Below are 24,029 nucleotides of genomic sequence, written 5' to 3'. Positions count from 1 at the left end.
CGCTAACTCTGGAAAAGCCCAGTCTTGTGTCTTTGGAAAGGCTGAAGCTGAGCACTCTTCCCCGCTACCCTCTGGCACACAACTGCGGCCTCTTCAGGGATTTATTGGTGAGCCCCCCCTCTTTTTTAGTAGTATGTAAGACATTTTCTCATAAAGAATGCTGTTTGAATAAATCTGGTAAAACTGTCATGGATTTTCTGAAACCAAGTTTCTGTGAAAAGCTGCAGGAATGGCACCCTGAGGGGCTTATTGAGAAATCTGGGCCCTTCTTTCAGGTGCTTTTGCAAAGGGTGCATTTTCGTACAAAAAACCCGCTTTCCTGGCAGTTTTGTTCTGTGCTTTCCAGCCCTTGCCTGTGGTTCCTCAGCCTCGGGCGATTGGTCGGAAAGACTGCAATTTGACTTCTCTCTGGTCACTTCAGCTTTCAAGGGCACTAAGAAAGCAGAGACCACCACATTTCCTCCCAATAGGGAGGCCGTGGAGTGACCCCTCAAGCCACTCAGAGGTACCTGTTTTCCAATAGCTATTAGCCCCACAAGCGTAGAGACTCCTAATTCTATCTGGAGAGACCTCAGCAAGGTGGAAAGGAAAGATTGGAGCATCCAGAATCCAAGAGGTCCTGTTGCAGCACAGTGGGTTCTGCGTGAATACTAATGAAGTTACGTTATTATGAATATTCATGAGGCGGGTGACATTTCCTGGAGGTAAGGTGACCCTTTCCCTCCTTCCAAAGCCCTCACCCGATACTGGTGCTCTCAGCCGGTAGGCGCTCTGTGCCTGCTTAGTGTCAAGGTCATGGTCCTGTTCCACGCCACCCTCCTACTGTCCATATCCCCCTCTCACCTCTGGCTGGCATACAGTATCTGATTTCTCATATTGACTGGGTCACTATGAGATGCTACTCTTTTTTTTTTTTATGTGCATTGGTGTTTTGCTGTGTGAGGGTGTCAGATCTTGGAGTTACAGACAGTTGTGAGCTTCCATGTGGATGCTGGGAATTGAACCCAGGTTCTTCGGAAGAACAATTGGTGTTCTTAACCATTGAGCCATCTCTCCAACTCCAAGGTGCTACTCTTAATTTGGGAGTTGTGGTCCTTTCTGTATCTGCCCTCGGGTAAGAACTTCCTGTGTATTTTTTACCTTTGTCCTTTGTAATCCGCTCTTCCCCACACTGAGCTCCAGCAGTGGGAGCCTGAATGGGCTGAACCCTTTGAAAAACTCTTTGGAAGATACAGCTTTTAATACAAATGCTATTGATTGGTGGATTGATTTATTTATTCATGTACGCATATATGCAAGACATTTCCTCACTGCCAGCATGTGCCAGGCCCTATTTTAACCCTGAAGATCCAGCTCACAAAAGACTCCATCCTGATATCTTGAATGGTAATGGAGGAGACACAATAAACACACCAGCAGATAAGGCCTATCTTGCGTGATAAGGGCCGAAAGAACAATATGGCCAGATAAGGTGGTCTGGAGGACTGGGCCCTGCCTTATCAGAAAGGCTTTTCCTATGAGCTGCCGAGCTGTTGAGAGAGTTTCTCTGAGAAGCAACAATGAGCTGAGATCTGGAGCTGGCCTGGCCACTTGGTAACAGGACTAGAGTATTGCTAGTGTGTTCTGAGAAACCAAGGGAGCTGAAGTAGCCGGAGTGAGGGGGGAGTCATCAGACTCTCTCAGGAGGGCTCCTTCAGTTCAGAACCGGGAGGACTGCATGACCTCAGTTGCCTGTTTGTTTTTGCATACAGTATAAAATATTTACTTTGCTTACATTTACTCATTTATCAAAACATTGAGTGCTCACAAACACAGTAGCCTAATGTTTTCTGGGTTAGTTAAATATATGATCTATGGCTATTGTATTATTTCTGGGCCATGCATAGGGTGTGGAGAAGGCTTCTTGCTTTCTGATGGCGAATGGAATGGAGAATGGCTGGGTTTTTTGATGACTGGAGGTGGCCATCAACCACCAGTCTCTGCTCTCTGGAGGTGGCTTTCCTGAGCGGCTGGCTGTGTACATGAGGAGTTAAGACACTAGACATCTTGTCTGGCTTGATCGCACTTACGGCGACCTAATGTTTGGATGGATTTTTCTTTGTTTGTGTTTAACAAATATGCTGAGCAGAGACCTCTCGGCTTCATCTGCTTCGTTTTCCCAATTGCTTTTGTTCTTACTATTCCAAACATGTTTACCGAGAATTTTGAAAAAATCAGTCCTATTGTGGCTGTGATTTTTTTTTTTCCAATCAGAAAGCTTATTAGAATAACAATTAGAGTTGAGATGGGGGTAAAGGCACGTGCCATGCCTGCTAACCTGATTTCAATTCTTGGGACCCATATAACAGAAGGATAGAACCAGCTCCTACAGTTGTCCTCTGACCTCCACACTCACTCTTTAGGTCATGTGATCAACGAAGCCCATAGACCATATACTCTCCCCTCCCCCAAATGCATAAATGCAATAAAATTAAAAAAGAATTACTAGTCTTTTTGCTGCCCAAACCAAAATAGTCCCTCTTGTTATTTAAATTTGGTAAGTTTAAAATACTGGTTCAGGCAGTTTGCTTCTAGTCTGAAAGAATTTTAAGACGTTATTCTATTTGGTGCCTTCATAGGACACTGAGATGAGGGCAGGGCAGAAGCTAAGGGTTTCCGTGATCTACTCTGTGTCCATATCCTGGGAAAATCATAGAGTAGAATCTTCAGGCAGAGAGCAGCCCTCCCTAAGCTGAAGTCATTCCCTCCAGCAGTGCAGGGTGAGCCACACCCCGCTATGTTTACTTTTTGGAGGCGGACAGAGTTAGGTTCCCTTGAGGCCTGGTAGACGCCCACATTCATAAACTGAAGTTATTTTCTTTGATAGACAGCACCTCAAGGCTGTCTGGTCTTCAGCGTACCCAGGCTGGTGGTTCTCTTTGGGATCACAGGGTCCATTACTCTGGCACTTGACACGTTGTAAGGCATCTTCCCAGAGTGAAGCTACTGGGTGCTAATGTCCTTTCCCCATCTCCCTTGCTTCAGGCAGCAGAGGACTTGCTAAGAGACTGTCTTAGACTCCCTCAAAGTTGTTTACTTATTTTACTGATCTATTTGTTTTGAGACAGGATCTCACTATACAGCCCAGGCTGACCTCAGACACATTGTGCAGCCCAGGCTGAGCTTAGACTCACTGTGTTGCCCAGGTTGGCCTCGAACTTGAGATCTTCCTGCCTCATCCTTTGTAGTGCTGGCAGTAAAGGTGCGTGACACCATGCCTCGCTCACAGTTGACTTTTGACGCTTTGCCCTGGTCCTGTGTGTATTCTTTGCAGAGGACTTGAGTTCGGCTCCCGGCAGCTCTGGCATCCTCTTCTGATTTCCTTAGGCACTACATGCACATGGGGCACACACATACACACTGTCAAAACACATAAAATAAAAATAAGTCTTAAAGAAAAAAAGAAAGAAAAAAGAAGGTTGAGCTGACGAGATGGCCCAGCTGGCATGGTGCTTAGAGAACCCACATTTGACCTTAAAAAGCCAGGTGCAGTGATGTGAGCTTGGAGACCATGATAGGTAGAGCCCTGGGATAGTCTAATGGGTAAGCTCCGTTCAGTGAGAGATTCTGTCTTTACTGTCTTTTTTTTTTTTGAGACAGGGTTTCTCTGTGTAGCTGTGGATGTCCTGGAACTCTCTCTGTAGACCAGGTTGGCCTCAAACTCACAGAGATCTGCCTGCCTCTGCTAAAGATGATGCTGTCTTAAAAAGTGGCTCTTGAGAAATGATACCTGAGGTTGACCTTTGGCCTCTACATGCTCATGTACACATGCACATTCATTTGCATACACATGTGCACCTCACCCAGCACATCTACATTGTGAGCTCTTGCATGCACATATATACCCTGGAAGAAATTGTTAAAATTGGCCCTGGCCTGTGAGGGTTTCAGACAATTGGAAGCCACTCAGATAATGCATAGGTGGGGCTGTGTGTTCTCAATTGAGCCTAAACCAGGGAGTTGTTTTTCTAATGACAAAAAATGCAGAGAAATGGGTCCAACAAAAACCATGCTTGGTTTGAAAACCCAAATAGCTAGGAAGGAGTCATGAACTGAGAGTTCCCTGTAAAACACTTCTCCTGGGCAGTGTTTTGCATTTAGATTTGTCCATTTGGGGCTTGGCTGGAGGCTATGGGTCCCTACTTCTTGGAAGGTTAGAGGCCCTAGCCATCAGCACAAGAAAGCATTTGATATTCGCAGGGTGGTTCAGGACTCAGAGTGAGCACTAATGTCTCTGGTAAGCTTTGCTGTGGCTCAGTGGAGGGTTTTTCATTTGCAGTTTGAGGACCATGCTTAGTAAGGGAACCTGGTTTAGTAACAGTGGGTAAGCAAGGATCATGGAATGACCCAGAACTGTTATCTACCAGTGCTCACCATACCTGCCTTAGCTGCTTTCTGCCTTTGCTAGAAAGATAAATTTGCATTGTTCTCTTTGTGTGTGGTATATGCATGTGTGTGCATGTATGCATACAGTTAAACATGTCGGTGTGATGAAGGAGATCTGATGCCCTCTTCTGGCCTCTCTGCACACACACACACACACACACACACACACACACACACACACACACACACAGAGAGAGAGAGAGAGAGAGAGAGAGAGAGAGATTATAAATTAAAAAAAATTAAACTACTAACAAGTTGAATAGTGGCATTGGCAATTTTCCAGTATCAGTTTGGGTGTACTGAGTGTCACCTGAGGGATCTGCTGCCAGAGCCAGCATCCAAGTCTCCCTCTACATTCCCTCTAGGATCTAGAGTTCTATATCAAGCTGTCTGGGGATGGAGCATTCAGGGTCCTCTGCGAGTTGCCCCTGCTCTTCTTCAAACTTTTTTCAGACCTGCAAAGCTCTATGCAGAATTCATTCCATGCTTCCCACCGCTTCAGAAGCCAATCAGCAGAGGGAGGAGTTGAATCTTAAAACTGTACGGCACTCCCTGTACTGGAGAGTTATGCTATTTGAGAGGGCAATGACTTGATATCCTAGAAGGCCCCCCTTCCAACTGTCTCTAGCCAGTTGATTATATAGGGAGAAGGGGATGGACAAAGGCATTCATTCTGGAGTTCAGTCCTGCTCCTCTGGTCAGGTGCTTGGCCGTCTTTCCGAGACCTGTGGTATCTTTCTCTCATTGTTGCTATTATCTTTTGCTCTCTTCCCTCATTCTGTGGCTGACTGGACACAGGTACTTGAACTGCTGAGTCAAGTTACTTTCTGCTCACACCCATCTTGTCTTCTTGCAGGAGCATGTGCTCTGGGAGAAGGTTAATGCAGAACAAGCCAACATTTAAAATGTGTGTGTGTGTGTGTGTAAGCTGATAATAATGTGTATATGCACATTCCTTTCTGTAATATGAAGTACAAGTAAGTCTTCATAATACATAATATAAAAATGTTCCCATCTGTCCCCTCTGCCACCTATTAGAGTATCTGGTTGTCCCTATAAGCAGGGAACTTGCAAGTTAGTCGTGGGGACATTTCTACCACCACATTTCTTCCCATCCCCCTCTGTGGGACAGGTCCTATAGTGTTTCCCTGACTGGTCTAGAACTCACTATTTAGACCAGGCTGGCTTTGAACTCACAGAGATCTGATTGCCTCTGTCTCCGAATGCTGGGGTTAAAAGCGTGCACTTTCATTGACCCTTGGCTCACTTCTGTACGGGGTTTCTGAACACTTTGTAGCAATCACCCCATGTAGTTTCCTGCTGCTCTTGCAGTTCTGATAAGTTTTCTAAACCAAGTGCATCAAACGCTCCTTGGAAAATTCCAGCCAAGCTCCTGTCTCTTTGTTTTTCAGTTACCCGATCAGTATTGACTGCCCCAATAGTGTGTGTGTAGACTTTTGTATGACACTCCCTGGTTTCCTTTGGGGACTGGCTTGGACTGATTTCTTTCCTCTAGGAGGATAACCAGCTGCTGATGGTTTAAGAGTTTGTCTGGGAATGAGACAGGTGCCAATGATGGGCCTGAAATCATTCTTGAGGGTATCATTGGTTCTCTGGTCCAGGCTGGAGGTCTATAGGCAGTGGACCCAAACCACCTTCTCCCAGGGGCAGGCGGGAGCAAAGTCTGCCAGTGAAGAGGTTAATCTCCCAGCTGGCTGTGCGGTAAGGCTGGGAAAGATCTGCAGAAAGCTTGCTCCTCAGTGTCCTGACTCCCTTTCCTTCTGTCCTGAGCTCCTTCATGTGATTATCTGGAGGTTTTTGTACAAGTAAAGGGACCAGGGTTGGAATCCGATTCTTGTCCTCACTAACACTAAGAGTCCCATCTCCAGTGTGACTGGGTAGCCACATTCAATGAGGAACATTTGATGTCTGTAGTTGGAATTTCATTGGGCTGCCTACCAGCTCCCAAATAAAGACGCAGAGACTTAAATAATTATGATGGTCAGCCTTAGCTTAGGTTTGTCCCACTAGCTCTTTAAACTTAATTTAACCTGTTTCTATTCATCTATATTTTGTCTCAGGGCTTTTGACCTTTCTTTCATTCTGTATGTCCTACTTTCCTGCTTCCTCCATGTCTGTCTGTCTGGCCCCAGGGATCTCCTTGTCATCTCTTTTTCTTTCTTCCTCAAGCCTAAATTCCTCCTCCTACTTATTCTCCCTGACTGGAAGGCTTGCCTGTACCTCCTCCCTCACTATTGGCTGGTCAGCTTTTTATTAGACCAATCAGGTGCCTTAGGCAGGCAAGGTAAAACAGCAACACACCTTTACATAATTAAACAAATGTGACACATTTTTTACATAGTTAAAGCAAATATTCTGCAATATAAACAAATGCAACTCATATTGGCGTAGTTAGACAAAAATTCTTCAACAGCCGTCTCCTAAAATAGCTTGTCTTCTCTTTGGGTGTCTTTGTTAGAAGGCTTGTTTCTTCTCTTACAAGGTATGTCCAGCCTTTCCACTTTACAATAGGTCATTGTCACCTACAATTTCACAACTTATATTTATATTTCACAACTGTACAATTGAGTTACAGAAACCAATTTTCATAATGTTTTTAAAAATAATTTTTGAGATTTTTTTTCTATGTGTGGGTTTTTTATTTTTGCCAGTATGTATGTATGTATATGCACTATGTATGTTCAGTGCCTGTGGAGGCCAGAAAAGGGTGTTGGATTCCCTGAAGCTGGAGTTACAGATGGTTGTGAGCCTCCGTGTGAGTGCTGAGAATCAAACCTGTGTCCTCTAAAGAACAGCTTTTAACCACTGAGCATCTCTCCAGCTCTCATAATGTTTTAAGCAAGTTTGGAATTTTGTGTTGAGCTGCATTCATTGCTATCCTGTGAGCACATAGGTCAGGCAAGTCTGCATGGAATTGTCCCTGCTCTAGGAACCCAGAACAGATTTAATCTCCTTTTCACGTGACAGCCCCTCTGGCATTTGAGGGGAGTTTATCTAGTTCCTCCGCTCATTCCCTCCCTCATCACCACTGCTTTCTCTTGGCATTTCTGAAATCACCTCAGGCAGTGGCTCTCCTTCCAACAGGAGTGAGGGGATGTGTGACACCTGGCTCATGGGACCACCGTGTCCTCCTCAGGATGTGCTTCTGAAGCTGGATCCTGAGGGATGCATGTGTCTTTGGCGTGGATCAGAGAGATCCTCGATTCAAGGAGAACCTACTGTGTGGCTCATATTCTTGCCCTGCCAAATCTAGACCTGGTATTTACAGAGGTCACAGCTCTCCTTGACGATGATGTCTTGTGACTGTAGCTATGATTTGGTATACCCCTTTTATTTGTTTGCTCTTTGAGACAAGATGTGGCTGTTAGCTCAGGTTGAGCTTTCTGCCTCAGCTTCTCAAGTGCTGGTTTTACAGACCTCTGCTGCCATGTCTGGCTCCTCTATGTCATTTTAAATAGAAAAATTAAGAAGCCACAGAAAAATACAGATTGCTTGTCCTCCTGTGAGGACAATGACTCCTCAAAGATGCTCATGTTCTGCCCGATCCTGCATTCCTTGTAAGGAATGTGATGATTCCTTGTAAGGCAAAGGGGGTGCAACTGCATGAACAACTTTGAGCTGGGAGAACGACCAAACTTGTTCAGCCCAATGTGTTCATGGGGATTTTTATAAGAGGAGGAGGGAGGCAAGAGAGATGGAGCCAGAAGAGATGGTTTTGTGATGGAAGCAAGGTCAGGGAGATGTTTTCCTTTTCACTTTGAAGATGATGGAGGAAACCAAGCACTTCCTCAAGTAGCCACAAGGAACTGAGAAAGATAAGACTGACTATGAAGTTTTAAGCCATAAGTTGGAAATGCTCCTTTCCCCGTTTTTCGATGATGCCTTCCCAGTCACCTCTGGGCCACTTTGAAGGCACAGTTTCTGTTCCTGTTTTCCAAATTCCTCCATTACCCAGGATAGACCTCCAGGGAGTGGGTTCTTGATAACTGTCCACAGAAAAACAGATGTTGGGGTTGAGAATCCAGCTACACAGCGTGGGTGGTCCTCTGAAAAAGGGAGCCCAGGCCAGTCCCTCAGTATCCTGCCTTGCATAGGGAGCTTGGAATCCCTGCTCAGGAGTCTACCAGTTCTCTGAGACTAAGAAAAAGAGGAGGGAGAGAGGGGAGAGAGGAGAGAGGAGGGGGGAGAGGGAGAGAGAGAGCGAGAGCGAGCGAGAGAGAGAGAGAGAGAGAAAGAGAAAGAGAGAGAGAGAGAGAATAGCAGAGACTGGATTTACAATGACTACAGGAACACAGGCTTGGTGCCTCCTGTTTCCCTAATGAATGACAGTTGATAAAGTGCTTCCTCATTCATGGCCTCATTCCATCCCATAATGATTCCATGAAGTGGCCATCCTGTTCTCAATGTGCTTGGCCTTTCTTGGGAGACCAGCATGGAGGACTTCCAAGCTCATCTGTTGCAATGTGAGAGGAACCTATAGTTTCCCTTCCCATTTGCTGACAATTTGAGGCACTCCCCGGTCCACATGGGATCAAAGTGGTCTGGGAACTTGTCTTATCCTGACTGTTGGGTGTGTACATATTTTTGGTATATGTCCAATGGCTAACTCCCCCCCCCCCAATTTTAAGCTTTATTTTGAGATGGGGTTCCCCAGGTTGGCTTTGAACTTGTGAACACACCCTCCTGTCTAACCCCTGTGTTAGGTGTGTGCTATGATGCCCAGTTTATGGGGATCGTGGGCACTGAACCCAGGACTTCGTGTGTGCTAGGCAAGTATTCTCCCAGCTAAGCTATATCACAGCCCCCACCCTTTCCTTCTTATGGGACAGAAGGTGTGGGTGGTGACTTGCCTAAGATCTTGTTGCTTTCTGAGATGGGAGGAGATGCTTCTGTTTCCAGAGTGGTTGGGGGCTGCAACGTTCCACTTCTTCATGGCCATCAGAAAAAGTCTCGTTTTCTCCTCTAAGTTCTACATGGCTCTTAATATTCTGCCGTCCCTCTCAGGTAAGCCAGCCTCCTCTCACCTTCCCAGCTCTGTTCCTCCAGGATCCTCCTCGCTGTGGGAGCCCACAGATTCCTCCTCCATCGCTGTGAATCTGAGAAAGACCCCCAGGTCATATGGGATCAAGGTGACTTGGGAACTTGCCTCGTCCCTGCTCCTGAGTGTGTACCTGTCTTTGGTAAATGACCAATGGCTGGTTTCCTGGCAGATGCAACACCAGCACCACCCCCCTGCCCCTGTTTTGTTTTTATAATTCTCTGCATCTGACCCGCCCCCAACAACAACCTACACTCCAGATGAGTTCCAGAAGCTCACTTGGCCATTTGTTGATTGTGTGGCTTAGAGTGGCTCTCCTGGGATCAGACCGTTTGTGCAGGGTCATGAATGTTGGAAAAAGTCCAGGCCCTTAACCAAGATGCCTGTGGCTGTTGTGTAGTTGGGCTTCGGAGGCAGATGGGCATCTGTGACCTTTGGCTCTGTCACAGCTGCTAGGTGACCTTAGGCAAGTGACTGAACCCCTCTCTCTGAGCCTTAGTTGCTTCACCTGAGAAGTAATGGCAAATTATATGATACCTACTGGTAAAGCACGGAAAAATATTGTAAATATATATATATATATATATTGTTTGACATCACCGTTGACACATGGTGAATGGTCAGTACGATTTATGACTGTATTACTAATTATTACTAATTAGTGATAATTACTGGCATGTTTCGCATCAGACACCTATGGGTAAAGTGGCTCTGGGGGCTAATTCTGCACCGGTTACTCAAAAGTGAACCGTCCCATTTTCTCATTTGGAGGGGGAGGTCTTAAATGGATAGATGTCTCTCATTCACAAAACTGAGTACGGTGTCTGCTCAATGTATTTGTTTGTTTGGTGAGGGAGGTAGACATTAAGTAAAAATTGAAAAACTTACAGAAATGTAGAACTGTAGTTACTGTGAGGAACAATGTTGGAAGGCGTGCCCTAGGAACTTGGCCGGGCTCTGGTGGGCGTGGGGACCTGTGTTGTTGGTTGACAGACTTTGCATGGGTCAGTTAGGTGGCTTGGGTCTCTGATGCCACTGGGTTCACATTCCAACACGGGTGGAGGCGGCCTGAGCTCTGGGGAATTGGTGATGGCAGCGGGTTTTAATAAGTGGCCATCCAAGTTTACCGAGACAGGGACACCCCCAGTGACTCTGAGGTCACTAAAGAGGAAGTCATCACGAGAGGGGAGGAGCCATCCCACATTTGGGTCAGGGAAGCCAGGCCAGTGCTTATTAAGCGATGTTTTAACAGGGTCACCTGTTGTACCGAGTCCAATTACACCCCCACCAGCACTTCCTGTCACGGGGCTTCCTGTGGTCACACAAGCTTAACGAGTATCCTCTCCATGTAATTCGCCTCCATCTTTCTCCTTCCTTGCTCTGCATCCATCACAGACGAATGTGGGGCTGGGAACAGAACCTGGGTCCTCTGCAAGAGCCGTCTCTCCAGTCCCAGTGGCTGAGCAGGGATTTCCTTTCTTTGTCTCCTTCTGCGCTTTGTCCTTTTCCTCTTCGGGGTTTTCCCCCCTTTTTCCTTTCTTTGCAATGATTTTGTTTTTTAACGTTGTCTGTTCTATTTCACAACTTGACACCTGTTTTGGTATGACTGTCTGCCTCCTGTTGCCGGCAGGACAGTTAGGGCACGGGGTGCTTTAGTCTAAGACTCCAAAGCATGATTTCTACAGTTGAGGCCAGGCCATCGAAGAGATGCGCCAGAGACCTGAAAGATATTTTTGTTTTCATACAAAGAAAGAGTATAGATTATCCCCTAGGGAAGAAACACAGACCACAGACATGTAACTCTCCTTCAGGTTTCTGTGCGCATCAGCCACCTGTCTGAGGTGCGTGTTAATGTTCCACCCGGGCTAATGTCCAGAGGGCTGTTTTGGACATTGCAGTCCTGAGTGGGTTAATGTTCAGAGCAAAGGCACCAAGGGTCATAGCGAGCGAATTTAGGAGTTAATTTCACTGTTACTGCAATCTGAAGGATTCCATTATTTAGATTGATGGCCATAAGACACAGACAAGGGACCCCAGTGTTAGACTGAGAGGGTGGAGGACAGACCAAAGTTGCTGTGGTTATGTGACTGATGGGAGAGACATCATGACAGGGATGGAGAGAGCATCCCTGAGCAGAAGTTTGGATTCCCAAAACATGGAACTGGGAGCTTGAAACCGGCTCATCAAGGGGGAAGCTCAGGTGCGTTAGCCTCTGGATACTTTGTTTGTAGACTGTCATCCACCTGCTTAAGAAGGGGTGAGGTGGAGGATGGGCAGTGTGTTCTGGAGAGGAGAGACACAAGAGTGACTTTGTTTTGCATGTTTGGATTATCTCATCGATGTCTTTCCTGGCACTCCCAAGTCAGGGAGGGATTTCCCTATGTGGACATTGTCGCTCTTTGTTAAATCCCCACCGTGCCCTGTAGCTGGTCTCGCTATACCCTTACACCTTTGGCAGCCATTCAGCACAACAGTGAGCTGCCAGAAGGAAGAAGGAAAGCAGCGCTCCGTCCAGTTAATACTGACCCCACGCTGTTCTCTGCCATAGAGCACCAGGTTGTGTCTGATATTCGTACTCTAGGCTGGGGACAGAAGCTGGGCCTGGCCGAGGTTGCATCCTGGGGTGGAGGGAGAGTATGGGCAGGGAAGGTTGCTGGTTTTACAGGTCAGCTTTCTTTTTCTCTGTTGGGATGGAGTCACACATACTCCAGGATGGCCTCAAACTCAGTCTGTGGCTAAGGATGACCTTTAACTTCTGATCCTCCTGCACTACTTCTCGAGTGTCCCTAGTGTCCCCAGCATCCCCAGCACAGATACTGCAAACCTCTACCGCCACATTTATTTAGCGCAGTGCTGGGGATCAGCGTCACAGCCTCCTGCATGCTAGGCAAGTACTCTCCTCACAAAGCCCACAAACCCAGTGTTTCTAACATACCCCCAGGTGACGCTTTGACCAATGTCCTCAGAGCATGCTATGCAGCAGGACACTGCAGCTTTGCCCCCACCCGACTCCCAAGTTGTGCTTACTCAGGGCTTGGGTTTCTATAACACCTGGAGCCTGACTGGTGGGGTTTTCTCCAACTTTGGCAAACCCTGGAGTCTTGAGAGGCTCTCTCAGCTCCACCTAGGATCTGGCCGAGCCATTTCATTGAGTCTCTGAGTTTCTTGTTGACATGAAAACATGACTCTAATCTCAAAGGGAATAGGAGATCATTTATTCTGGACCTAGATATGAGTGACCATGACCTAAGAATATGGACTCAGGTTGCCCACAATACCATAGTTTAATGTCGTAACACTTTCATGCAGCATTTATTTATTTATTTATTTTAATTTTTTTTCTTTATTTTATGTGTATGAGTACTCTATCTGCATGTACACCTGCATGCCCGAAGAGGGCATAAGACCCCATTATAAATGGTTTGTGAGCCACCATGGGTTGCCGGGAATTGAACTCATGAACTCTGGAAGAGCAGTCAATGCTCTTAACTGCTGAGCCATTTCTCCAGCCCCATGTAGTATTTATAACTACAGAAAAAGCAGGTCGTTTGTAAAGCACTCTGGGAACACCAGGTCGGCGGATTGCAGCAAAATGGGGAGGGAGGGGCTCTGTTGCAGTCTCAGAAGCTGTGTTTAATGATGCTTGGAAGCAAACGGTGTACTAACATACACCAAAAGTCACATGACAGTCATCAGACAAGCGAGTGGACCATGGATGCTTAATAAGGAAGCTAAAGATCGCCTGAGATAATTTGGATCTGAATCTGCAACATTCCAACTCTCAGTATTTACAAATTCTAATCTTCCAATCAGCCTTGTAGAGTCTTTAACTGGCGTGCGTGTGTGTGTGTGTGTGTGTGTGTGTGTGTGTGTGTTTCCCTGCAAGCTTCAGTCCATACTGTTTCCCCTGTTTGATACTCCCTGAAAGGCTCACAATCTCCTTCTGGCCAAAAGTCCCACTCTTAATGCAGCCTTCCCGCCTCTCTCATACCACGGTCCTTTTCTCCCCCACTGTCTCCAGCGGCTTTGTTTCCTGCAAAGCACTTCCCACAATGTCTGAGTCCATGTTTACTCTCTCCTTCCCTTCCACCGTGTAAGTTCTGTGGGACCAGGGCCTCAGAACTCCAGTATCTATCTCAGAAGGCATCCAGCATGGCAGCAGGCTCTTAGGACCAGCTTACTAGTGGTGATGTACAATCACAGCATTGGCAAGCCCGAGAGAGCTGATGACCTCTGGCTGCTGCCGCTTGGCTGCTGCGTCAGAGTTCAGTATGGTTTGTGTTTATAAACTGTTACAAGGTTATAACAGTCTAACTATGAGCTGTAGAGAGAACCAAAGTGGATGGACTACTTGGATGAGACCTTTATGCCTTGTGAGGGTCCAGTGGAATCAAGAAAGGGTAGAGGGCTGGGGAGAGGCGTTTACAGAGGAGGTCCTGAGTTCAGATCCTCAGAACCCACCTAAAAATTGGATGTGAAGTATGGCCGTCCATAATCCCAGTGAGAGATGGGAATGGGGGTTGAACCAGACAAGGCTCCACATGCCTTTAATGCCAGCACTTGGGCTGCAGGCGCAGAGCCAGGTGAGTCTCTGTGAGTTTGAGAGTTTGAGACCAGCATGGTCTACATAATGAGTTTCAGGCCAACCATGGCTTCATTGTAATACCCTGTCTTTTTTTAAAAAAAGGAAAGAGCTGGGCAGTGGTGGTGCCTGCCTTTAATCTCAGCACTCAGGAGGCAGAAACAGGAGAACCCTACAGGCCTACTGGCCAACTAGCCTGGCCTCAGCAGTGGTGAACAGTGAAGAAATCCTCCCAAACAAGGAGAACGGTGAGGGTCAATGCCCAGACTGGCCTCTGATTTCTATATACATACTCTCTCTCTCTCTCTCTCTCTCTCTCTCTCTCTCTCACACACACATGCATGCAGACACACACACACACATGCATGCAGACACACACACACATGCATGCAGACACACACACACACACCACACATGCAAGCCCCCACTGACATACCTTCCTCCAGCAAGGTGCACCTTCTAAAGGTTCCATAACCTCCTCAAACAATCCCCTTTACAAGGAACAAGTGCTCAGTTACAGGTGCCTGTGGGAGACATTTTTCATTCAAAGCACAACGGTATTTTTAATAATTAAGATATATGGAGTAGGTCTTGAAATTCTGCCAGCTGGGAGTGCAGCTCCATGCTAGAGTATGTGCTTGGCCTCAGCCCGCACCGAGTCCTGGGCTCAATTCTTAGCACCAACAATGAATGAGCGGTGACACTCAAGTCCACACCCGAGAGGTTAAAGCATCAAGAGTACTGGAACTTCTGTGCGGCAAAAATGTCAACTCACCCGGATTATTGACTTAAGTTTTTCTTATTGAAAAACATGGCGCCTAGGGAAACTTCCTTGTTTAGGCATCTGTACACAATAAAGACTTTATTACGTATCCTGACGCCCGGGCAGAGAAGGACATAGAGCAGCTTCCAGATTCTAAACTGTGCCCTCGGCTCTGGAGAAGCCAAGGAAGGGCTTCGGTGCTTGGAAATTGAAAGGAGATGCGTGGTTCCCTTCCAGCGTACATGTCACCCAAACACACGTTCGCATGTAAACATCCGCTGCCAGGTGTAATTTATTAAAGGCTCAGTCACATGCAGCCTTGGCATGGGAGAGCCTGGAGCCGAAGTGAGGCTGGGCTTGGGTGCAAGGGCTTCAGGGAAGAGAAGCTGCTCCAGGATGTTTGTCTCTGACCTGAAAAACTGTTGAGAATAAGCAGGAGCATGGCCAGGTGGCTTGGGAGTTGGGGTTTGCATAATAGTCCTTTCTCAGTCCATCACTGAAGAGAATTCTAGGTTGGAAAGTTTTACCACAGCATGAGGTACCCGCTGTCACCAACTATATAGATAACAGCCACCTTGAACAACAGACAACTTGCCTTTGTATGTATGTGCATCTGCTAAGTTTCTGTTTTAGGAACTTTATTTTCATGTTGTTTTAAAATAGGGCTATGTTCTATTTTGCTTCCACTCGTTCTGTCTTGCTTTGAGATGGCAGCTTTCTATGTAGCCTGTACTATGTATCGCAGGCTGGCCTGGAATTCACGATCCTACTTCTGCCTCCCAAGTTCTGGGATGACAGGCATGAGCCACCATGCTCCGATCCTTCTGTTTTTTTATTTATTTATTTATTTACTTATTTATTTTAACATCTTTACTACTATGATATTAAGGTGCCCCTCATTTATATCACAGCTCATTTGGCACTTGTATCCAACAGATTGAGACAGGCTGGAGACTTGTTGGTTTGTGATTTGGAGAGAGAAGGGGGTGGCAGAGAGGTGGGGAGGCTGCACCCCAGGAGCACGTCCCAGTGGCTCTGTTTTGTAACTGTTTGGCCGCATTTGCCCATAATGCAGATCCCCACAGCCATTCTCTGATGGGGATGCGGATGGATGGAGGATGCCTCCTGGGTTCCCTGGGACCCTTCCGGAAGCTCACCGCCAGGGAGGGGGAGTCTCGAGCATAGGATTTACTTGCAGAAGGCTTCTTGGGGTCGATTCCTGTAAATGGCTTGTCCATTTGGCGTGGAACTGCACATTGTCGATTTATCTCCAACGATTCAGGCTTGATGATCCTGGGGCCTGTTCCTTGCCTCAGAACATGCATACCTTTTGGCCCAGAGGTCATTAGTGGGGAGAAGTGTCACAGTGGGACTATGGGTCTTGTTCTAGCGCTTTAAGGAGGGATCAACATCTGCCTGGGGGGTCCTGAGAGATGAGGAGCTGTGGCAGTCAGCGTGTGTTCGCTTGCATGCATGTGTGGGGATGTGCGTGAGGGAGCCCAGTGTTGACGCCGGCCAGCTTCCTCAATCACTGCTCCAGACTGCACTGAACGTGGCGCTCGCTGACTTGGCTAGGTTGGCTGACCGGTGTGTCTTTGCCTCTCCAGCACTGGTTTCAGGTGTTTACCTGGTCATTTAGGGAAAAAGAAAAAGGTGCTGGAGATCTGGAATTAGGTACTCAAGATTTCATAGCAAGTATTTTACCCATTAAACCTTCTCCCTAGCCCCTTATGGAAAACTTTTAAAAAAAGCATCTATGTTCTCTCTCTCTCTCTCTCTCTCTCTCTCTGTGTGTGTGTGTGTCTGTGCGCATGCATGCGTACATGCATACCTGTATGTTGCAAACACAGGAGTGTACAGAAGTAGTCATTTGTGTGTAGTGCAGTGGAAAATGCCAAGTGTCTTACTCGATTGTTCTTGCCTTGAGACAGGCTCTCTCAGCAAACCAGAAACTCACTGTTTCTGCTAGACTGGCAGGATGGTGAGCCCCCAGAGGCTGCCCCGATACCCAAGGCTAGGGTTATAGGAACATGTGGCCATGTCCCACTTTTCACTTGGGTGCTGGGGATTTAATCCCGGCTCCTCATTCCCACTGAGTCATCTCTCAGCCCTCCCCATCAGCCATTTAAATGTAAAGGAACTCACCTGCTCACATGGACATCCATTCATTTATTCTCAGTGCACTCTCTATGAGACACGGTACGTGGGGCAGGACACGTGGCAAGCAGCAAGGCATGGCTGTGTGGTATTCCCACTGAGTTCTGCCAGATGAGATGCCGCCGTGGGCACAGAGATGTAGTGAGGGATGCAGGGATGTGCTGGTCCAGAGTCCTCCAGCAAGCAGGTGAGAATAATTATACCAGACACACTGTGGGAGACAGGAACACGGGAAGACCCAGTGGTAAGCTTATGTAAGTCCTCAGGGTGCTCCTGACTTGCACGTGAGACCCGGGACGAAATGACCAACCTAACAGAAGTTGTATCTTTTAGGCGGTGAAAATACCGTCCACGCTAGTGCTCCAAGGGTCTGGCCCAAATGAAATAAAGGAGGGATCCTGCCCCTTGTCTGGCATGTAGCCACAATGAGCGTGTCTGAAAAAGCTTAAAGTGTGGTTTGGGGGTACAGAACTAGCCTGCCAGAGGAGCTGTTGCCGCTGGGCAACTCCAGCGCTGGGCTGGAGTTGCCGCTGGGCTGAGCTCCTCGGAGCTGAGTGCTGATGTCTGACATCAGTCAGAAGCTGCCCCCGCAGGTGAGGCCTGGGGAGAGAGTGGGCTTTTCACAGGTGAACGCACTGACAAAGTCCCCAGCTGAGGATGTAGCTGAGTTGATAGAGCTTGCCTGGCGAGCCTGAAGCCCCAGGTTCTACCCTCTGTACCTTGTAAACTCTTTTGGGGATGGTGCACAACACCCTGGAGAAGGAGGCAAGAGACTCAAGGTCAGTCTTAGTAGCTGTGGAGTGAGTTCCAGACCATCCCGGGCTATGTAAGACCAGATGAGAGAAGAAGGGAAAGAGGGAGGGAGGGGGAAGAAAGGGAAGGGAGGGAAGAGGAAGGGAGAAGGAAGGAAGGAAAGTATAGACCATAATCTAGGTCAGGCCACATAGTGTAGACAAGCAGATTGGCTGGTTATCAGCAGGATGTCCCCCTCTCGTGATTCTTGGTGCCGTGGTTAGGGCCAGTCCTCAGGGAGGCACAGTGAAGCTATGTCTGAGTTTGAAAGGCTTCTCCATGCTGAGCTGACCTCATGTTACTCAGGACAAGACAGAAATCTGAGAAGACTCCATGCAATTTTAGGAAGTGATTTCTTCTTCTTGACTGTTTGTCTTGAGTGTAGGTTTAGGTATGCCAGAGTTTGCCAGCAGGTTTTATTTTGTGTCTACCCTGACCGGGTAGCAGTGAGTGTTGAAGAGGCTTCAGAAGCCAGATTTGGGCTTGGAGATTTGGGGTGCTTCTTTACCCTTTTCTTGTGTTCTCGCCTTGCGCTCCCCATGGGAGATTGAGGCCCCAATGGCAGGAGCTACTGTCTGCCTAAGACCTTGGCTTTGTCTAGGTCACTGTGAGGAGCTCCGTTTATTCAGTTGGCAATGTTTATAGAAGCTCAGCTGTGGACATAGCATTGTACTTTAGAGTCCCTGCCCTCTGCTTTCTTAATTTGTTAATAATTTATTTTAGAATGTTGATGTTGTATGGTCAAGAGTGGAAGTTTTTGCCTCGTAAGTATTTAAAGACATGAACAACACCAGTGTTCTTGTGGCCATAAATACAATGTTGGTTTGTTGTTGTTGTTTCCAAATTCGAGTCCTTTCATTTAGCATGCACTGTACATGTCTTGGCTTTCTCATTTTTTATAATAAAGTCTTCCTGGCTAGCCTGACCTTAGAGATAAGACACTCGGGGAGGTGACGTGTGTACCCGACTGGGATGTGACTTCATTCCCTGAGTTAGAAATAGGTCCACTTCTCTTCTCTCTTCCAGCTGTGTCTTTCTGTTGTTTTAAAAAATATGTTTATTTACCCTTTAAAAGATTTAGTGTGTCAGCTGTGTGTGAGAGATAGATAGATAGATAGAGTGTGTGTGTGGATAGTAGAATGTGTGTGTGTGTGTGTGTGTGTGTGTGTGAGAGAGAGAGAGAGAGAGAGAGAGAGAGAGTATGCGCCCAGAAGCCAAAAGAGAGTGTCAGCCATTACAGATGGTTGTGAGTTGCCAAGTGGATCCTGAGACTTGAACCCAGGTCCTCTGGAAGAGCAGCCAGTGCTCTTAGCTGCTGAGCCATCTCTCCAGCAACACCCCCTTCTGTTTTTTATTTGTTGTTGTTTTTGAAACTGGGTCTCACATGGCCCAGGTTGGCCTCAAACTTGCTATGTAAGTAGGGGTTCAGCTCTTGATTCTCTTGCCTCCACCTACCAATGCTGGGGTGACGGGCATGAATCACCATCTCTGGGTTTGTGTGGTGCTGGGGATCAAACCCAGGCCTCTGTTCGTGTTAATTGAGCATTCTCCCAACTGAGTCCCGTCTCCAGGCCACTGCTGGGCTTCTCTGCATCTTGGTTCTATTTTTGAAGCTTTTAGAAATCATCTCAAGGGTCAAGATGGGAACAGATCTTAAGTATTATTTTACGTATGAATTCTATGTTTTTCCAGCTCCTGAATACAGGAGGCCTCACTGTGTGGGTGTACACCTTTAATATTTTCTTCTCAGCTCAGACTTTTTGGGGGGAAGATTTATTTTTATTTTATGTATCTGGAAGTCTTCCTGCATGCATGCCTATGTACTGCATGCATACAGGGCCATAAAGACCAAAAGAGGGCACTGGACTCTCTGGATCTGGAGTTACAGACAACTGTGAGCAGCTATATATATGCTGGGAGCCGAACTCAGTTCTTTTACAAGAGTAACGTGTACTCTTAACCACTGAGCCATCTCTCCAGCACATAGCCACTAGATTTTAAAATTTTGTTTGGGAACATAAAAATGCCACGAACAGAGCAACCAACTGTATGCTACCAAGATAGAGAAGTCAGATAGGTCAGCCAGAGAGACCAATCCACGCAGAGAGGTGCAAGCGGGCATCCTGAGGGCAGAGGGGAATCCTCAGGTCACCACAGCCCAGGCATAGGCTGTATGGGTTCGGCCAAGTGACCCTGATCTGGAGAGCCCTGGTCAAGTTGCTATGCTCTCCAGCCCTGTTAAAAGGATCCATCTCATGACCTCTTTCCTTCTTTTGTGCCATTTCTTTTGAATGAGGTTGGTTTGACAGAGAGCTGCAGCACTCAGTACTAAAGATGCAGTGATTCCTCCCCCTACCCCCGGAGTAAAATAACTGGGGCTTGAGAGGTGTCCAGGCTGCTAAGAGCTGCTCTTGCAGAGGACTCAGGTTCTGTCCCAGCACCCACATCAGGCAGAGCATAACCACCTTCCTGTAACTCCAGCTCCAGGGCATCTGATGCTCTCCAGATTCCAAGAGCACCTGCCCTCAAGTGTACAGACCCACAGAGACACACAGATACTCAAAAGTGAGAAATAATTAAAAGTATTTAAAATTCAAGCCCCTTGAGCTCTGCTCTCCTTTTCAGACCTTCCCTTCATTCTCCATGATTCCCCAGGGAGTTTTAAAGACTTTGCTGAGTGCCAGGAAGCTGCCTTGGGAATCGTGGACCTTTTGATAGCTTGCTGTCTTTGCAGGAAGTGCCCGTGGGACACGATGCTTGATTCAGGGAAGACTGTGTCGTTCTCTCTGATCTGGGGACATGGGACGTAGCTCTGCACATTGTTCATCTTAGGCTTCTAGTGGCTCGCTCTTATTTTTCAATTTTAATGGTGGTTCTGTGTGTATGTGTGTGTGTGTGTGTGCGCGTGTGCGTGCACATGCATACATATGGAGGCTAGGGATAACCTTGGGTATGGTTCCTCAGGTGACACCCACCTTTTTTCAACTCAGGGCTCTCTCACTGGCTTCACCAATTCTGGCCAGCAAACTCCAGGTCTGCACTTGCCTCTGTCTCCCCAGCCCCCCCTCCTTTTTTTTTTTTTTTTAATGTTCTGAGTTAATGTTTTAATGAATTCTGTGTGTGGAATTCAGGTCCTCATGCTTCTGTGACAGGCACTTTACTGATTGAGCCATCTCCTCAGCCTCCCTTATATAAAGTGGAGGTTCTAGTGTCCTCCACAGAATCCTGGCCTTCCCACTGCACTTCAGGCATGCCATTGAGGAGTAACCATGTTGCCATTTGAAGTTTTAATTTATTCCGTATTAACCCGCCAGTGGCTTCCCTCTGACTGAGACAGCCACAGCATCACACTCGGGGGAATTCCCTTTTGGTTCATGACTCACTTTTCATTTCCTGGACTTTATCAAAGATGTGCTGAGGTTCACTAGCTGTCCACCTCCCTCCTTGTTGCTATTTTAAATAACTCATATGGCAAAGTGTGATTATCCACCCAAATCAAACGAGTCCCCTGAACCCCCGATGGCAGGCTCCAAGCTGAATGCTTGAGCATCATTGTCCCAGGAAAGGAAGCTGCAATAAGATTGATGATGGCTGCCTTTCCTTGGGAGCCAGGATGTTCTCTGGTGTGCCTGGCAAGGCCACTGGGAGTTAGAGAGGAGAAGTAGGGACACACACCAGCTTTACGTGACTAATCATGCTCCCTCATCATGTGTGATGGCCCAGAGAGAGGACACGTCTCCGTCTGGCATGGTTTTTGTGCTCTGCCGAGAGTTGAGTCTTTGTTCCCACACACATACCCATTGATCTCACTCACTAAAGCAATTATCATCACTTAGCAGCCTTTTCAGAAAGCCTGATTTCCACTCCAAAACACCACTTTTATTGCCAAAGTGCTACAATGTTGCATCCTGGCAATTGATCAGCGTTCACTGCCAAATTATGTAAGCCCTTGGTGGGACTGCCCGACAGATCAAATGTGTCTGTGTTGTGTGCTAGGATCTTACAACAGGCCTGGTGCCCTGAAGTGGAGAATGACCGTTCTTAAATTCATTTATTAATTCAGTGTTTATGCTTTGATTGGATAGGAAATCTACATTTGCTTAAGGCACTCAACTGAGAAGTGTCATTTTGAGAAAAATATCAGGTTGAGGTTTGTTGTCAAGAAAATGTGAATTGTGGCTGGTTCATGAAATTCAGATTATGTGGATTGCTTCACTAGCCTGGAGCTGGGATTGGAATAAACCATGGTGGCCATATTCAAAGACTGAAATATAATTAGTGTTAAGTGTAGTAACTGTGACAAAGGACTCTCAAAGCCCTAGTTGAACTTCTCATTAATAAATAGCAGAAGAAATATTTCCATTGAAAAGTCAGCATAAGGAGAGATTACTGGTGAATAAAAAGAAACTCCATTTAGTAAACAGAACACACAAAAGAGCCCCAGTGAATGGCTTTGTTCCTATAGAGGCTCTTTAAAAAAAAAGACCCAAACAAACCCAGGGCTGAAGTATCCTCCGTGTCAAGTGTTGACTTAGCACCTGGTAGGCCCTGGGTTTGGTCCCCAGCACTGCCCACAAAAGATCTGTAATGGACTTTTAAAAACAGAAAGAAAATCCCATGATGCTGCTGAGAAAGGGGGTCAAGATGTGACCAGTGAGTTTGGTACTGTCCATCATCCAAAGCAAGATTGCCTGTCTTTAGAATACTGTCTTCCTACCCTCCTCACTCCCAGCCCACCATTGGGACACGCGCGCACACACACACACACACACACACACACACACACAGAAGAGGGTGTCTCCAGGGACAAGGAGACATGTGAGGGTAATGTGGGTGAATATGGAAAAACATATGTGTGCCTGAGAACGTTATAAAGAGGCCTGCTGTGTATAATTAGCATATAGTACTAATTTTAAAATGGTCAATTTTCACTAAAATTATCAAGCCAGAGCTGGCAAGATGGCTCTATAGGTAGTTACTTGCTGTCAAGTCTGATGACCTGAGTTTGATCCTACAACCCGTATAGTGGAAGGAAGGAATAAATTTATCTCCAACTTTCATATGTGTGTTGTGGCATGTGCATACACACATACAATAAATGTAATAAAAATTTATCAAGTTAGTTAAGTTCAAAGGTTTGTCTCCTTTTCCCAGTCCTCGTCAAATGGTAGTAAAGGAATCAATAGGTTGAGACCCACAATAGGTGAAGAGTGTGGGTGCAGGGGTTACTGGAGGGGTGGGGGTAGTCACTGAACTAGCAGAATGAAGCACCGTGCACCTGCAGCATCATGCCAGGTGACTGGCTGTGAGATGCAGCCCTGAATGACTGAAGGAGGCAGGGAAGAAGGACCAGAATTCAGGGAATCACTTAAGAACTTGGAGAACTGGAGTGGACAGCCTTCAGAGTGTTCTCAACACCCTGGAGGTGGGACTGGCTTCTCCCTGCACCTCTGCAAGACTGCAGCTTGCAGCAGCGTCAGGGAGAGCAAATGAGCCTGGAACAAGTGGTGGATGGACTGAGGGGGACTGACTGCTGCTGCGGCCATCCAGTGGTCTTCCGACGCCAGTAGACATGCCTGTGCAGCCCAGCAGTGCGCGACAGTGCTCAGTTTGAAAGGCTTCATTTTCCATCCTTCCCAGGAAGAGGCATGCGCATGTGTTTGCATACACGTGAGTGCAGTTTTCTCAGAGTCCAGAAGAGGGCGTGGGGCCCGCTTGAGCTAGAGTTACAGGTGGTCATAACCCCGCCCACATGGTTGTACAGGTTCTTCATCACTCAGATATCTCTCCAGCCTCAAGAACTAATTTTTTTTTAAAAAAGCAACTAGAATATTCGCGCATATTTCCATGGCACAAACTGAATATAGAAGGAAGCACAATTGAATAAGGAAATGATGTCCCTTTGCAAAACTTTGTGCACACGTACTTGATACTCTGTTTGTAACAAACAGCTTTCTTGGGAAATTCAATACCAGAGTTGACTGCAGAATAGAAAGGAAGACTCAAGAAAACGCTGGGAAGGGGCAGTTGCAGGACTTGTGGGGGTCTCTGTGGCTGCTGTAGTTTCTCGGGGTGGTTTTGGTTTGGGGCACTCTGTAATAGGCATGGTGCTTGTCCTGTTTCAGGTCGGTTCTGCAGGCATCCGGCATGGGTAGCCACACCTGGCACAGGAGGAGGCAGCGATTCTTTTTCTTTCTTTCTTTCTTTTTTTTTTAATTTACCACTTATTATTTTTTAGTCTTTATTCCAGT

The 24,029-nt window shown here is 46.9% G+C and overlaps 1 protein-coding gene across 5 annotated transcripts in view; it reads left to right on the top strand.

Annotated features, from left to right (window-relative positions):
- The window catches only part of Cgnl1 (cingulin like 1), a 148,552-nt gene that overhangs the window by 18,198 nt on the left and 106,325 nt on the right, over positions 1-24,029 (top strand). Inside the window, exon 1 of one of the 5 annotated variants that reach the window (XM_085689323.2) lies at positions 14,188-14,314. The exons of the other annotated variants lie outside the window; for them this stretch is intronic. The gene's annotated coding sequence lies outside the window, so the exon portion shown is untranslated. Of the gene's footprint in view, positions 1-14,187; positions 14,315-24,029 lie in introns of those variants that run through there. 5 annotated transcript variants of the gene reach the window in all.

The sequence above is a fragment of the Myodes glareolus genome, chromosome 4, assembly GCF_982192425.1.
Source record: "Myodes glareolus chromosome 4, mMyoGla1.1, whole genome shotgun sequence".
NCBI classification, from domain to species: domain Eukaryota; kingdom Metazoa; phylum Chordata; class Mammalia; order Rodentia; family Cricetidae; genus Myodes; species Myodes glareolus.
This window is presented reverse-complemented; position numbering and strand designations above follow the sequence as displayed.